We start from the raw sequence: 15,839 nt of genomic DNA on the forward strand, positions 1-15,839 counted from the left end.
TTCAGCTGTCATCACGGACACTCCGACACACGCTGCTTTATGAGCATTCTGCCTCTGCCCATAATATTAAACTGTATTTCACGAGCGGTGTAATGTTGCCTGACCACTCGAGGAGTAAGAACCATAAAAAGGAAAACTATTTCTTAAATATGTCTGGGAAAATACTGAATCACCTGGGCCCGTGGTCAGAAAGTGTTTTTTCTTTTATACTGCTTTAAGCTTTATGCTGGATGTATTTTACAGCTTTTTATTGAGGGAGAGCCTCAAACAACCACGTGTGGCACCAATGAGCTGAAGTCTACAGATACTGGCACTGCAAGAGCAGAGAACTGAATCCAAGAACTACTTTTTCAATATTTAATTAAATGCATAAGCCGGATTTACTCTCAGGGTTGCTGGAGCCGATCCCAGCTGCTATTGGGCGAGAGGAGGGTTACACCTTAGACTGTTTGCCAATCAATCACAGGGCTGACATACTCCACACTCACATTCACACCTACGGGCAATTTAGAGTCACCAATTAATTGAATGAGTATTATTTTGGACTGGGAGGAAGTCATCGGAGTGAACCCACGCATGAACAGGGAAGAACATGCAAACTCCACACGAGAGGCCCTGTCTGACAAGGATCCACACTGGAAACCTCCTTCCTGTGAAGCAACAGCTAACCACTGTACAACAGAGCAGCCCGATCTGTTCTCACATAAGATGTGTGTATGAATACTGTACTGGCAGACCCAGCGTTACAAAAAGTCACTTGAGGGATACGTGTGGATGCATGCTCAGGTTGAAGGAATAGACCAAATCCATTGTTGTTGCAATTTGGACTTTTCAATCCATTTAATATTAGTTTCTATCAATATCTTTAAAAACACCTCAAAATTACACAGATGCCCAGAACTACCAGTCCACTCAGCTGATGGAGGGAGCATGAGGGGGAACACCCTCTTCTGCCTCACCAAACTAAAAGATCCCTCTGTATACCAGGAACTAGTGATCCTGCCGAGTCTCCTCGGCAGCTGGCGATATTGTCAGCCAAGAGAAGTGCACATAAGCCAGAACATGTAGACCAGCTGCTTTTCGTTTTTTTTTTAAAGATTTATTTTTGGCGTTTTTATGCCTTTATTATAGAGGGAGGAAAGTGGATAGAGTCGGAAAGGGGGAGAGAGTGGGGTGAGACATGCGGGAAATGGGCCACAGGCCGAACGCGAACCCGGGCCGGACGCGAACCCGGGCCGCCCGTGCGCGAGGACTGAGTCTCAATACGTGGGATCGCGCGCACTGCCGCTACGCCACCGGCGACCCCTGACCAGCTGCTTTTCTGACACACAAATCTACATGTTTTCTAACTTCAAATGAAGAGACTCCATTATGTTGTTTTAATATTCAAAAGCACTTTGAGTGATTCCAAGGCAAGGTCTGTATTATGTTCATAATAATAAGCAACAACTTTCACTGGTCCATGTGTCCAGCAGCCCTGTGTTAATCGTTCTTAGAATACGATTTGTGTTTGTGTTTTTTTTTCAAGTCATTACAGGTTTATAACAATTTTACTGTTTATTCAGCCCAGTTGAAAATGTGAACATTTATTTTGACAGTCACTTTGTTTTGTGGCGCCCCCTGGTGTCACTGTGTCACAGATGATGGTGTTGATTGGGTGTCAATTGTTGCTAACTGGGAACACCTGGGCCCAGTGCTCCCAGGCTGTTACCTGTTCTATTCCTCTGCTGATTCTGCTCCATATTCTTTGACTTGCTCTCTTCTTTGCAGGAACACCGCTCGTTTTGTACACTTTACAACATGCACACCTTACACGACTGACTACACTGATAGTCACACTCTATATTTAAAGTATTCAGTTGTTCATTTACTAATTTGACTTTTGTTATGTGAATTACTGTTTGTTATTCATTAAAGAGTTTCTCACATATTTGTCATACAAAGAGCCAGAGAGCGACTGTTTGTTAAAGAATAATGCAACAATAGAATACATTTTTGAGTCACTTTGTTCTAAACCAAAACCAAGAAAGTCCAAATCTAATGGACTTGTGAGGTTGTGGAAAAGACCCAGCCCATGTATGGAGGCTAATGTCCTTAAAGGACAGTTTTTTTTCCAAAAAGCGGGCTGAAAGGAAGATCATGAATATGATTTCATATTCATCAGCGCCACAAACAGTTCATCTCTAATTTAGGAGAACCAACAGACTTTCAAATGCAACGATTTAGTTTGGCTTGAAGTGCTCAAAAGAAACAAGAACCAAATCAACTCTGCACTGCATATCTGAATGGAAATCAGTCGAACAGCTTCAGCCAGTCTTTACACTGAGGCAGGGGCTGGAGAGTATAGGGGGAATATTTGTGCTGAGGGACGGAGGGTGAATGAAAGGGCTTTGCTTCAGTCTGAGAGACTTGTGCTGGAGTATGACACCTGGTGGTCATTCACTCTGAAAGTTGCATATTTTAACATTTAAAACGAAACCGTAAGGTCGTGGGATGATGTGGGTTAAAAAAAATAAATTCTGTCAGTAAAAAAAAGAGTGAAAAGGTGAAAGCACTGCACTTCTGTCCTAATGGATGTTAAGTTATTAATATGCAGTATCAACTACCTAGGGGAGGGGTTACTGCCCCCCCCCCCCCCCCCCCCCACACTTAAATGGACTAGCGCCATTGGGCCAGATACAAATCTCAGCTCACGCTTTGGGTGTGGGCTCGTGCATGCATGGGTTAGAGAACGAGCAGGGAGACAGGGAGGCATGACTAGTACATTAAACTTGTAGTTATAGTTGATTGCCCTATAGCTGCATGATGTAGGAAGAATGACGAGCACCTAGAGAATCAGGCAGGATACATGGTCAGTCTGACTTTTCTGGAAGAGAAAATAACGATTAACAGTAAAATAATAACCAAATGGCAATTAACCATGGTGATGTTTGTTGGTAATCTCTCTTTTGAGCAGAATTACACGGCTCGAAGAGCTGATAGCAAATATCAACACATCAAGCCTCCAAATGCTGGCCTCCTCCTGCAGGCTTGGTTGCTGTCTCTATGTAAAGAGTTACAGATTAATGTCTTTAAAGCTCTCTGGTGCTGGCAACTGAGGTGGGACTGTCCTATTTTCTACAAACAGATAGTGTGCCAAACTATTCATTTTTTCAGCTTTGAATATCTTTTTTTCTTCTTCTTGCAATCAATCCATAACCTGTAGATATCCATCTAAAACACACATGGATAAAGATGGAGTCTGAGTTTGTTCAGCATCACATTTTTAAATTAATATATACAAATAATAAGTTGTTCAGTGACATGCAAGCTGTATAGGCAAATCAATCGATTAAAAACTACTTTTGACTCATATTTCTGAAAAAGAAAAGTTCTCTCTTGAAACAATGATGTAATTCTGCCACCAGGGGGCTCTCAAACAACAGATGACGTTGAGGCTGGCGGGAAATCGAAGTATGAAATTGAACACCGACGAAGGGAGAAACCGACTTGAGGACGAGAATATGTTGACGGTCGATGTGTCCAGGTGTAATTCGCATGACGTTTTTATCACAGCAGCACAAACAGCAACAGTACGGCAGCTTTCAGTTGCAGCTCCCGCTTCTTTATGTGGTGGTTTTTGATGTAACATTGGGTGTTTCCATGGCAACGGTAAACATTTTGTGTCTTTTACAGCTATAACATTACACATTTAACTGGCTTTGTTAACTGTCGGAAGTATCTGAGGTGTACTTAACAGGTTTATTCAAATTTAATTACTTTTGATATTTTTGTGTAAACATTCTTAGAAAATTCTACATATTGAACGTTTAAATGTGGCTCTTATGGAAACTGAATTGTTGTGAGTTGCTGACAAAGTTTTGGGATGTCGTCTGGGACTTTGAAAGTGCTGGCTCTCTCCAGATAACATTTGCTATGATTGATTTATTCGATTTTTCAACAATTACCGCCATTATCCATTAAAACCAATCACTGATTCACCAGATTCCTTTATGATGTCATATGAAAGCTGGAGCTTAAATTGCAAAAAAAACAACAAAAAAACATTTAGAAGTCTTTATATTGGCGACTTTCCAAAACCGTAGGTCACTTCATGAGGGCTAACAGTTGAAATGTTCTCTCTTTGCTGCTGGTGCCCTTCCTCCTGTCCTTCCCTCCCCTGTCTTCCCGCTAGTCCTTAATCAAAGCTCTGCCCCTGCATGCATTGCCCCCTCCATCAGCACCTCAGATTGCAGAAGACATTTAAATTAGTTCAGTAGAAAAACACAGCAGGCAGTGAGAAATACATAAAGAGGTTATTTGACTTTGCACAAACTGAATGAGAGGAAAGCTTTCGATTAAGAAGCTTCCATTGTCACTGTTTGATTGTTCTGTATAGATTCATATACAGAGGTCTGGATAACTATGTACTGCACAACAACATCAGCATTGTGACCATCAGCATCACTAACATCACTTTTGGGGATGTTGTGTTGCTCACACAGCAGAAAGCACACCTTTTCCAAAGCAGCACATTCAAGACGTGCTTCATGTTGATGTCAACTGAAAATCAAAAAAACCAGCATCAGCACTCTGGTGATCTTTGATGGGAGCCACACTATTCTTGCTATGATAGCCACTTGGCCGGGCTGACCTCATAATTCCTGCGTCCTGCTGGAGTCTGGCCTCAGGCTGTTGATGGAGACCAATCTTGTCCCAGCTGGATGCCACTTACTGGACGGCACCATGGCTGTCCCTTCAGGCTGTGGTTCATCATGTCTTACAACCACCACCAGCCAGGTCAGTAATTAAAAAACATCACATAAGCTGACATTATGGGTCATTTGTTGTGTATACAAAATATAGTTGGATTTACTGTATTATCACATTTATATATGGTCATGTAAACACATCAAAGCTCCTGCAGAAAGTTTTTTTTTTGCTGCTTAACAACTACACTAAAGTAAATACGATCTACAAAAGTAAACAAGGCCATTAGAGAACATTTATTATTTCTATAAAGTCATATACATGACTTACAAGCTGCCTTCTGGTTTGGTGTCAGCTGAGGCTGTATTAAAAGCACTTTGCCAAATACCTTTTTTTCCAATATTTTCAATGTCAATGATTCACAGTGAGTGTTATTTTTCACCTAGCAGCATCCTTCACTGTTTAAAAAAGGTGCCAACGCAGAAAAGCAAAAACCTTCAGTTCATTGCAAATTCACTTGAGGCTGGTTTGAAAAGAAATACCCTTTAGGTCTCATATTAAAACATTTTTTTCTTTTTTTTTTTCACAGTAGGAATAAATGGGTAAAAAAATAGGCTTTGGTCTGAATAGTTTACTCATTTATTGGTTGGACTGTTGTTTTTTGTCATCCATTTTAATACTATTTCAGTAATGAGGTACACATAAAATTGCATAACTGGGGGCATAATCGAGATGACTGATAGGATTGTAGCATGTTTTAGCGGGGAGGCTAAAGGCCCACCACCTTAATAGCAACGGCCACGCTTTTATCCCAAACTACTCATCGTAGAGAGAGAACACAACCAAAGATGAAGACAGGAGGAAACAACGTCAATAAGTGCAAACAAACTTTGCTTTGAGTCTGATTGGACACACAGGTGCTGACAGGCAGTGCATAACATCATTGCAATCATTATCGTCATCCATTCTATCATTAAGTGCCGAGGCGTTCATAAACAAGCTGGGTCTTTAGCGTTTTCTTAAAGGCGCAAAGCGACTCTGCAGATAAAAGGGAGTTTTGAAGTTCTATCCACCAGCGGGGGGCGACAGAGGAGAATTAGGACCCTGTTGTGAAGGTTGGATCAGATGGCTTTCATTGGCAGACTATGTCCATGCTTCAAACAGCCTCTGTGTTTGACATCAAGTTGAGTTTTCTTGTTTTGTCAGACAGCCCTGCGTACACATGCTGAGACCAATAAAGAGAGAAGATGATCTGCTTTTTTTTAACAGGAGAACACCAAGACTAACACAAAATGAAACATTTCCCAGAGTGGCTTCGACTGTGAAATATATACTCAGTGTTTAAATGACTTGTTATGATGTCTGTAAAATAACCAGGGGAGAGACAGACAAACCTCACCGTGTGAACTCTTGATATCTAGCAGATGTGTCAAATGCCTCTTTTCCCATCATGCAACAAGGGCAAAGTATTTTTTACTTTTTAAATCTGGGTCTGGTTTGACTTCAGACAGATCTGAACCATTCACAGCTCTCATTTTGCAGTTTTCACTCTTTGATAATTCTCATGCAAGTTACACAGTTTGACAAAAATAACCTCAAAAGTTAGCCATCCTACCCCGAGGCTAACTCTGAACTAAAGCCCCATTTGGTTGAGTTTTATATAACAGGGGGAGGTGGGGAATAAAATATTCACTGTGCTTCTCTATAACTAAAGTTATTGTTCTGGACAGTGTTTTCAACCATGGGGAGATTAGAGGGTAAAGTCGGGGGAGGGGGGAGAGAAAGACGTGAGGGAAAGATACTGTCCCCGTCAAAAATGATGCTTCTGCTCTGTGTAATGCTTCTAATCCTTACACACAGACATGAAACTCAGATTCATATCATGCAGTGTGATCCGTTCATCCATGAAGCTGCTTTTAAATGATAAACTCTCGCCAGAAGAGTTTTATGGATTTAACAGTGACATGTTCATAAAGTCGGGCTGTATTAAATGATACCAGAATCGCAGATTTTATTTCCTGTCCTAATGACTTTTTTTTCTTTTCCTGGCATCATATCAGTTCTTTAATATATTACATGTTAGTGTTGCAGTCTAGACCACACAAACCGAGACCCCGAGATATCCGAGGCCAGGGTGCTCCAAAACCAGAACAAGACTAAGACACTTAAAGGATCCAGACTGAGTCCAGTGGAGATTTTAATTTGAAATTTTTATGTTGACAAAAAAATGCTGAAACTATTTCACTGAAGTTTTATTGAAAATGTGTTGACCTTTTGTTTTCAGTGTTGGGGAGGAGCACTGTCCGTACAAAATAAGAACAAACTGGACAAGGTTGTTAAACTAGACAGCAAGATAACTGGGAATCAGTCTGACACCGAGAAAAGGCAGAGCAAAAATGCTTCCGACTTTGAGACGAGACCTTCATAAAGTCCTCGCAGCGATTTTGAGCCCAAGAATGATTCTGAGTGCTACAACACTGATACACGCTGTTGTTTGCACGTTTTCATCTGTATAGAAGTCGATTTCTTTTACTTGCTCCTTTTGACTATTTTTTAAAAAAGGAGAGAGACACAATCACAGATACATATATAAACAACGATTTTGCAAAGAAGCATCCAATTTGAATACATCAGAATTCAAATTGCAGTATTAGTCTGTTGGAAAATCAGCATGACAGCTCTGCTCAAAGTCTGAATTCTTCACAGTTTTTGTTTTCTGACATCTTCCACACGATATTGCCAGTCAAATCAATGTTGAGTTCTTCCCTCGGGCAAACCTTTTCTGCTGAATGGAGCACAGGTAGAGTGTTTTCAGGGCTGCTCTGTCAGCCTTAATTCAAACGGATGTCTTGGAAATAAGTCATACCTGAGACACTCATGACTAAAACTGCTTTCTGGCTTATATTAAAAAGCTACATTCAAGTCATTGTCGTCGTCTGTCTTTTTAAAAACTATTAAGCGGAGTTGTGTTCGATGCCATCATGTTTTGTGAAATACTGTTTGGTTTCAGTTTTCAGAAATGTTGTTTTCACCTTCAGGGCCGCAGTGAATTTGATGTACTGCAGATATTTTAAAATGTTTTAGCATTCTAAATCTACTCATGAGAACTTGTGCATTTTAACGTTTGCGGTTTAAAGTTTACCGATTTGAATGACGTTAAAGTTAATGACATTTAAAAGCAGTCGTGTGAAACAGCCGACAACAAGAAGACGAGTGGACGTGAGCACAGCAGCAGGAGGACTTAACAACAAATAGAAATATTCAGGGATCCATGCTTCCTCTTATATTCAAGTCAGTCAAACGGGACACAAGGTGTATAAAGGCACAGCAGAACAATATCTCACACAAGTAATTATACAATGCAAATGTAGAAATGAATGTAATGCACAGATGGATGCACATTTGCGTAGGAAGAAACACACAGAAGTTGGTAAATGTGGGAGGAGGGATGATGCATTACTGAACTCGAAACAGAAATAAGGACCAAACTGGGAGAGCTGCAGCTGAGTGCGTCGCCAGCTTGGATTTAACAAGAAAACATGTTTTCAAAAGGTCTCCTTAAACTTCAGGGATAAATCTTACCAACCGATCTGGCATGACAGTTCCACCATTTACCTTTATATTTCTTCAAAAGTGTCTTTCTGCAGCAGTCAGGTTGGACAAAGATGCCGTGTAGAGGAGAAACACAACTGTTGCACTTTACTGCCGTAAGAGGATTAAACCAGACCCAGCTGGAAGACATGAAATGACCCTGATTATCAGTGAAATCTCCCCCATTAAGAATAGAAAGACTTTCACATATAACAGCAAAACATCTCAACTCAAACTTCTACTTCAAAAACTTCTCAAGAGATGACGTCTGGAAAATTGTTGTTTTGTCGGGAAGACGGTCCAAAACCCGAGTTGCACTTACTAACTAATAACTGGACATTGTCCCAACATCTGTTCCCCTCTAAAAGACAATGGTCCAGTTTTCTAACTGCAACTAAAGGGCTGACTTCTCTGTTCACAACTTCACGACAAACTGAGGATGCCTGACAAGTAGACGCAAACAGATGTTTTAATTAGACAGCCTGCTCCTCGTCCATAGAGACGAAGACAAGAGAGCTGCACTCAGGTTTGTTTATTCCACCAGGATAGAGATAACATTATTATGAGCAGTCAAACAGGACTCGAGCATCACTTGGCTCATTTGCACGTCTCGGTGCATGTCTCAGGAAGTACTCCAGTTGTCCAAGTTTATTTATTTGTTTTTACCTGTTTTTTGTAACGCCATTTAATGTGCAGATATTTATGTCGGGATGTGATTATTTTTACGAGGATAAAGAAAGAAAATGATATTTAGCCAATTTTTAATGTCAGGTCAATTCAGTGAAAGAATCTATTAATAAATCACTCGACATCTCAAGTCTTTAAAAAATAGAAAATGGCGATAAAATCATGTCGTAATCTCAACAATCCTTAAATGTATCCTAACATGAGAGTCTGCTCATCACATCCCTACATATTAGCATTTCAAAGACCCATCATGAGAAACCAGAAGGGTTTGAATCTGGAGGTAAACCCTCGTGGATGCACCGAGTGATCGTCTCTGTGACTCTGAGTTTCCTGTTCTCTTTAAATGTTTGAGAATCTTTGACCTTCTTTATGTGTCCCTTCATGCATTACACTGAAGTGATCCTGCTCAACATGAAAATGGTTAAATGTCAAATGAAATGCAACATCATCTGCTTTTGATTTAATAAAAAAAGACGGAGCCTTGTGTTTACACCTAAGATGCACAGCATGTGGTGGCAGAGATGACCTGAGTCCAGCACGGTAACAAAGTCGCCCCCTGATGGGAGAATCAGAGTGTTTCTGTTTGGACGAGTTGGCTGGCGGCGTCCTGTGGCTGGCTCTGCCCACCGTCCTTGGCATGCTGTTAAACTTCTGACACCCTGCAAGCAGCCAACTCTGGTCTTTGACAGTTTCAGAGTTCAGTTTTCATTGTCGTGATGACTGTCTTCACAACATGGCAGCGACAAATAGACTACAGGTAATTTCTCTTATCTGTTCCACTAGCAGGTTTCCGCCTCCCTTCCTCTCCGGGAAAAAAAAATCTGAAAGCTTCACAGCTTTGGTGGAGGAAACAAAAGTCCTAATCCTCCGATCAGAACACCTCGGAGCATGAAGTAAAACTGCGAGAGAGAGAGAGAGAGAGAGAGGTGGGAGGATGGTCGAGCTGAAAAGGGCAGAACTGAATATAAATGAGTCAATGTAGATAAAAATAGTTGTGTCAAGTCAGGTTCATGTTCAGTTCATGAATAGTCCTCAGCCAACTAAGGTACCCAGGACTGAAGACAGACTGAAGGTGGACACATTCACCCACACTCCATTCAAGCTAAGCTTTAGATAATAGTTCTCAATGTTTTTGACGACAGCGTTACGTGAATCCAGCTCTTAAAGGGAACTTTTTTCTTGCCACTGTAACTTTGCTGAATGTTGCTTAGTGCTGCGCTCATAATCGATAAATGCCGAGTCTTTGTAGATAAAATACCGAAGAGGAAGGTCTTTCATCTGGTGCTATGCAAGGAAAGACTGATCACAATGTCGTACTCTGTCTTGAACCTGATAACTAGTTTTGTTCATCCTCCCTTTTGTGACATGAAACATGAAAGAATGCTTCTCTTTGTTCCATCGTGTTCCTCTCTTAAAACACCAGCTTTACAAATGTTACTAAAATCATCTCTATTCTACGTCGTTTTAAAGGTGCACTCACACGAGGCAGTTTGTTTGACCACTGTGAGTGCTCCAGCACGGCATATTTCTTTGGCCCTGGTACATTTGAAAGGTGTGCTTCAGCACGTTGCAGTTCACGTGGACAGCCATCATTAAGGAGAAATCCCAGAGTGTTCTGTTTGTATCTGACTAACATGACTCACATACAATAAACCATATGTCATGTTCTCTGTGTTGTTCTCCATTTACCTGACGCAAGCTCGATTCCATATTTTTGTATTTTTTATGAAGTCAGCAAGCTTCAAAATAACATAAAGTCATACATGTGCTGTATTACAACGTTATGTAGAAGAGGCAGCCGTGCTCCGGCCTGGTTAGTCCTGGAGCAGTGTGAGTGCAGGCCAGCAGGGGAATGTGGGGCCTGGTGTGAAGGCAACCTAAATCCTTCTGACACAGTGTTAGCATTCACTCAACAAAGCAGGAGTATTACTATTTCATGGAACTTGGCTGTTTTTGGAATTAAATAAGACTCATTTAAAAAGTGGAATTTGGGGTGGAAAGTTTGTGTCACTGTTGATTTGATGAATTGAATATCTTTCTGAAGGGCACTCAGTGACAAAACATTCAACTGTAGTGTTGCTTTACAGCAACCAGGCATAGAAATACATGCGAGTGGAGCCCTGAATTTCTTTTTCAATAAACAGTTATTCATGTTTAAATGAATAAAGTTCACAGCAGGTTAAAATGGAGAAAATGACAGCGAGGAAACATCATCTCCTGCTGCTAATGATCATATTCATTGCAAAGTGACTCGTGTAAACAATATCAAAGGTACAGTCCTCACTCTGTCAATATGTGAATTAAACTCCATGATTCTACTCCAGAGAGAAAACGAACAAATTAATCGGAAACTCACCCATTCACTGACCTGTAACATTCACATGAGCTTTAATGGCAGCTTCTGCTCCGCGTAAACTCTGCCTTTTGAGAGAATCTTTGAATACTCCCAAGGATGAAGACAGCGTAAAAGGTATAATTAAAAGGACTGTGGATGTTAGACCTCTAAAATGAGTCACCTGGATGGTAAAAGCACTGACCATCTGTGAGCTCTGGAAAATGAAAGAATGACCTACTTAGCTGTTACGAGGGTAGGACAAGGATTCAGAGCGGCTGCTGAGGAATGAGGATGAATAGAAGCTAAAAGCTAATTAATGAATGATATCCAACAAGTACGTTCTGTGCACAGAGGACTGTCAGGTTTTATGATAATCAAACCAATGCATAGAATTATTAGTTTTTAAGTATCTTTCAGTCATGGAAGTCATGTTGAACCTTGATGGGTTTTTCCTTTCATTAATATTCAATGTAGTATGTGAAAGAAGTCTGACCTATATCAAGCAACTGAAGGATATAAGTTGGTATTGAAGGATAAAAGTTGCTATTTCATCCTTTTCCTAAATGTTGTTAATATAAATCTGACTCCTCTAAATAATTACCTCAAATCTCTGCGCATTCTTTTGATGGGATGAGAGGAATGACTGGAGGCATCTCTTTCAGGTTAACAGAGTTTATTAACCCGATGAATCAAGAATAGAAGTTACAGAGTCTCTGGGTTCAACACTACGCGTCCCTGACAACAGACAGATGCAGTTCACGAAGTCTGAGCCCCGACTATCTTTCCCTGAACCCTTTTATACACTAGACAGAGAATATCTAACCAAATAATGCATTCAAGAATGTGCGGTTTCCTTCCTCCGATTGGGGCAACTTCCAAATTATGCGTCTTCGGATGAGTGGTTCCCCTTCTCTCATTGGTGCATCTACTCCCGAATCCTTTCACCATCTGTAGGGGAAGACACATCCTGCCTGGCCTGTTTCTTATCACAAGAAAGACATCTAGTCTAGTAACCAATTCCTTTTAAGGAGAAGACAATTTAGGTAATTAAGAATCAAGACTCACTCAAACTATATAAAAGTGGGTGAGTGATTAACTGTTCAGGGCCTTAAACTAAACCTATGTTTGAGTTGGTGAGTGATTCAGTTTAAAGGGACACATCAAACACATGTTGGAATGTGCACTCACTTCTGCAAGCCCTCTTCACACAAACACCTTACTGAAAAGTACGACAATTTTATTAACACACACAAACCTAGAATAAAACATGATAAAATAACTGGTATAATATAAATGTAAGCGAACATCATTCAAACTGTAAATATCAAACCTTTCCTTTGGACCGAGTGATGAAACTTTATTGCAGTAAACACATTGAATATAAGCAGAAAGAGGCCTAATATTCTATCACAACCCTGCAGTTCTCCTCCAGAGCAGTACAACAAAGGTGTTTTCACACCTAACCTGTTTAGTTTGAGTCCATTGGCCATGTGTAATTTGGACCCCTGCATCAGGACTAGCAGGCAGATGCATGTTTGATCTTCCTGCTGCCCACGTCACATCTATAAATGGCCATTTGCAATTTTGCACATTTGTAATGTTATGATTATGTATTCAGGAAACTCAGGAGGTAAAATATTACACACCGATACCTTCAGCTAAAAAAAAAAAAGGTCCACTGGTTTACACGAGTCCACTCTCTGTTCATATATCATACATCTGAACATGTGTTAAAGAAATCTGAAGGATCTTCAGAGACATGATTGAGCAGGTCACCGTTCAGGAAGATAAACGTGCGCCTCCTTCTGAACAGTCTTGAAAAGCACCCTCAGCAACTCTACAGTTACACAAACTAGGGGTGTAAAAACACGCCTAGACTTGGGTTAGGAACCCGAGTGTTGCCGTTAGGGCTGGGAATCTTTGGGTAGACACTTCTTCTGGTGAAGACACAATTCTATTCAGAAACGGTTTTTGATTTAAAAAGATTCATGGATCCAAAATCTATCAGTGAATGAGTACCTACATACTTCAGGAGCTACTCCAGTTACCTGTGAGACTGGCTGAATTCCTTGCAGCTAAATTTGTCATTTTACAGACTTAAAGAGCCAGCCTTAGCATTTAACAGGAAGGGACTGATTAGCCAAAATTAATCAATTTTGGTAAGTTATGAAATCTCAGTCGACAAGATTTTTTTACAGAAATTATTATTTTTTTCCCTCCTCTAGTTGCCAGTTCAAGTCACAGTACAGACCAAGTCTGGAAATTGTCCTGGTAGTTGGAGAGGTGCCAGTTCACTTTCTGAGCATTGCCGAGGTACCCTTGAGCAAGGCACCGAACCCCATTCACCAGCTCAGGAGAACTCACTGTGGACAGCCCCGTCTCACTGACATCTCTACTGTACATGTGTGTATTTCAGCCTGTGTGTGGGTAACATGCGCAAAGACAAAGAGGAACACTGAATTTCCCCTCGCGGGATTGATAAAGTACATCTTCTTGATTTGATTTTTTTTGATAGGAAACAGGGCAGATATCCATCCATCCATCCCTCCATCCATCCGTTCTTCCTAGTGGCATACAGAAAACGAGTATAACACATGATTTATTCAGTAAGGCACTGGTAGGTTCTCTTTATGTTCGTAATAAATTACTGTCAGACTAAAAAAAGATTGATTCGCTCCATGTGAGCATCGTAAGAAGCACAGCTTACTTGATCAGAATGGATCCATCAGAGATAATATTCATGACTTTGTGTATGTTCGGTGTATTTAGTAGAAAAATCCATGGCTAGAAGGTGGTCAATCAATGATGGACTGATCTCGCAGTCCACATAGCCTACAAATACCATTTATTATGAGGATGTTTCAGGTTCAATTTATTATAAGCTGATGACAATGACAAACTGCACACCAATTTCTGGTAAGTATGTTATTGATCTGATAATGCCAGTGCTCAGAGGAGACTGGAGTCAGGAATTGTGGATGATGTTTTACGGGCTTTAAGCTTCACATGCTGAAAATCGTAAATCTCTTTGTGCAATCAAAATGTTTTTTCTATGGGCGATACAAAAATATAAAAAGCATCTTATTAAACATATTGAGAGGGTATATAAGCTAATAAGTTATGAAGGAAGTATGGATTTCGTTATCTCTGTTTGTCTGTTTTTTTTTTTCTTCAACATCTGAAACTTTGTAATTTTCTTGAACCAAATATGAACATTTTCTCATGATCAACAATTGATCAATCTTGGTTGATGTAAAATCATGTATCACCAGGGGTTGGTAGTTTTAGAAAACTAGCATGATTTTGAAAGCAACATTCCCTGAATACTCCATCTGCCCCCTGTGCTCTCTTAAAAGCCCTCACTTACATGCCCGAGTGCCACTGGTCCAGAAGTGGACCTCTGCTCACCCCTTGCATTGTGTGGAAATTATGTCGTCCTATTCAGCGGTAAGTAAACACTAAAGTGTATCATTAATACATGTTATAAGAAAACATTAGTATTTTTCTACTCACGACGTCCAAGGACATCCTCACAGTCTAAACTCTGTCAACGGTGACACGTTTTGGGTGTGGGTTCAAGAGAACAAGCAAAAAGACTGTGTGATTGGTTCAGATTGGTTCCTCGTAACAGACGTCGGTCGAAGTTTTTACAAGCTTACAGCTGCTACAGATGACACTTTCTTTTTTCCTTTTTCAGAGCACATGAGTTATTAAAGACAAATTCAACTGAAATCTTAAAAAGTGTATCTGGTGGAAATGACCTACAATCTCTTTAAGCTGTTTTAAGGTGCAAGTCTGCATCTTAAACAGAGCGCTTTTTTCTGACTTTATTACGATATCTCTCATGGCTCTTTAAGTTTTTTAGAGTTTAGGAATTGTTTGCATGAAGCTGTGTTAAAAGATCATTGGGTACATTTACATCGAACATGGATTGCTATCTGAAAAAGTTCTCGATATTGCATTTGCAGGTGTATTTGGAGAAAATGACCAACTGCTTTTAACCTCAGGATGCAATTTTGTATAAATGTATAAATAATGCTGCTTGTATAGTGAAACTCCAAATATTGTACTTTTTTGTTGCCATAATTGCAAAAGAGGGAAATCTCAGTGACGTTGTCACTTTGGGATTGGATTGTCACAGACAGAGGTAGAAAACAGGGAAGGAGGACAGGGAAGGAGGGAAGGAAAAAACAAAACTCACTCAAACACTAAATCCAAAATGTCTCCAAACCTGAGTGAGAAAAAACAAAGTAAATCCAGGGAGCAAAATCCAAGTAATCCAAAGGAGCAAATGACAGGCACATGCGACAAACAGACTACCAGAAATAATGAACCGACAAGAGACTGAGGAAAACACAGAGACTAAATAGACAAGGGCTAATCAGACGCAGGTGAGACCAACAAGACAGGTGAGGACAATTAGAGCAATCACACAGGCGGGAAACACAAGGAACAAAGAACACAAGACCAGAACACTAGAGGACAAGTACCAAGTAAAACCATGACATAGATAAGTAAAAATAAACAAACACTACAA

At 40.3% G+C, this 15,839-nt stretch overlaps 1 protein-coding gene across 1 annotated transcript in view; it reads right to left on the reverse strand.

The window, feature by feature from the left end:
* The window catches only part of hecw1a (HECT, C2 and WW domain containing E3 ubiquitin protein ligase 1a), a 97,955-nt gene extending 82,320 nt beyond the window's left edge, over positions 1 to 15,635 (reverse strand). Inside the window, exon 1 of the mRNA XM_079361013.1 lies at positions 15,504 to 15,635. The gene's annotated coding sequence lies outside the window, so the exon portion shown is untranslated. The remainder of the gene's footprint in view (positions 1 to 15,503) is intronic.
* Between the last annotated feature and the right edge of the window lie 204 nt (positions 15,636 to 15,839).

This window comes from Symphodus melops, assembly GCF_947650265.1.
Source record: "Symphodus melops genome assembly, chromosome: 14".
In the NCBI taxonomy this organism is placed as follows: domain Eukaryota; kingdom Metazoa; phylum Chordata; class Actinopteri; order Labriformes; family Labridae; genus Symphodus; species Symphodus melops.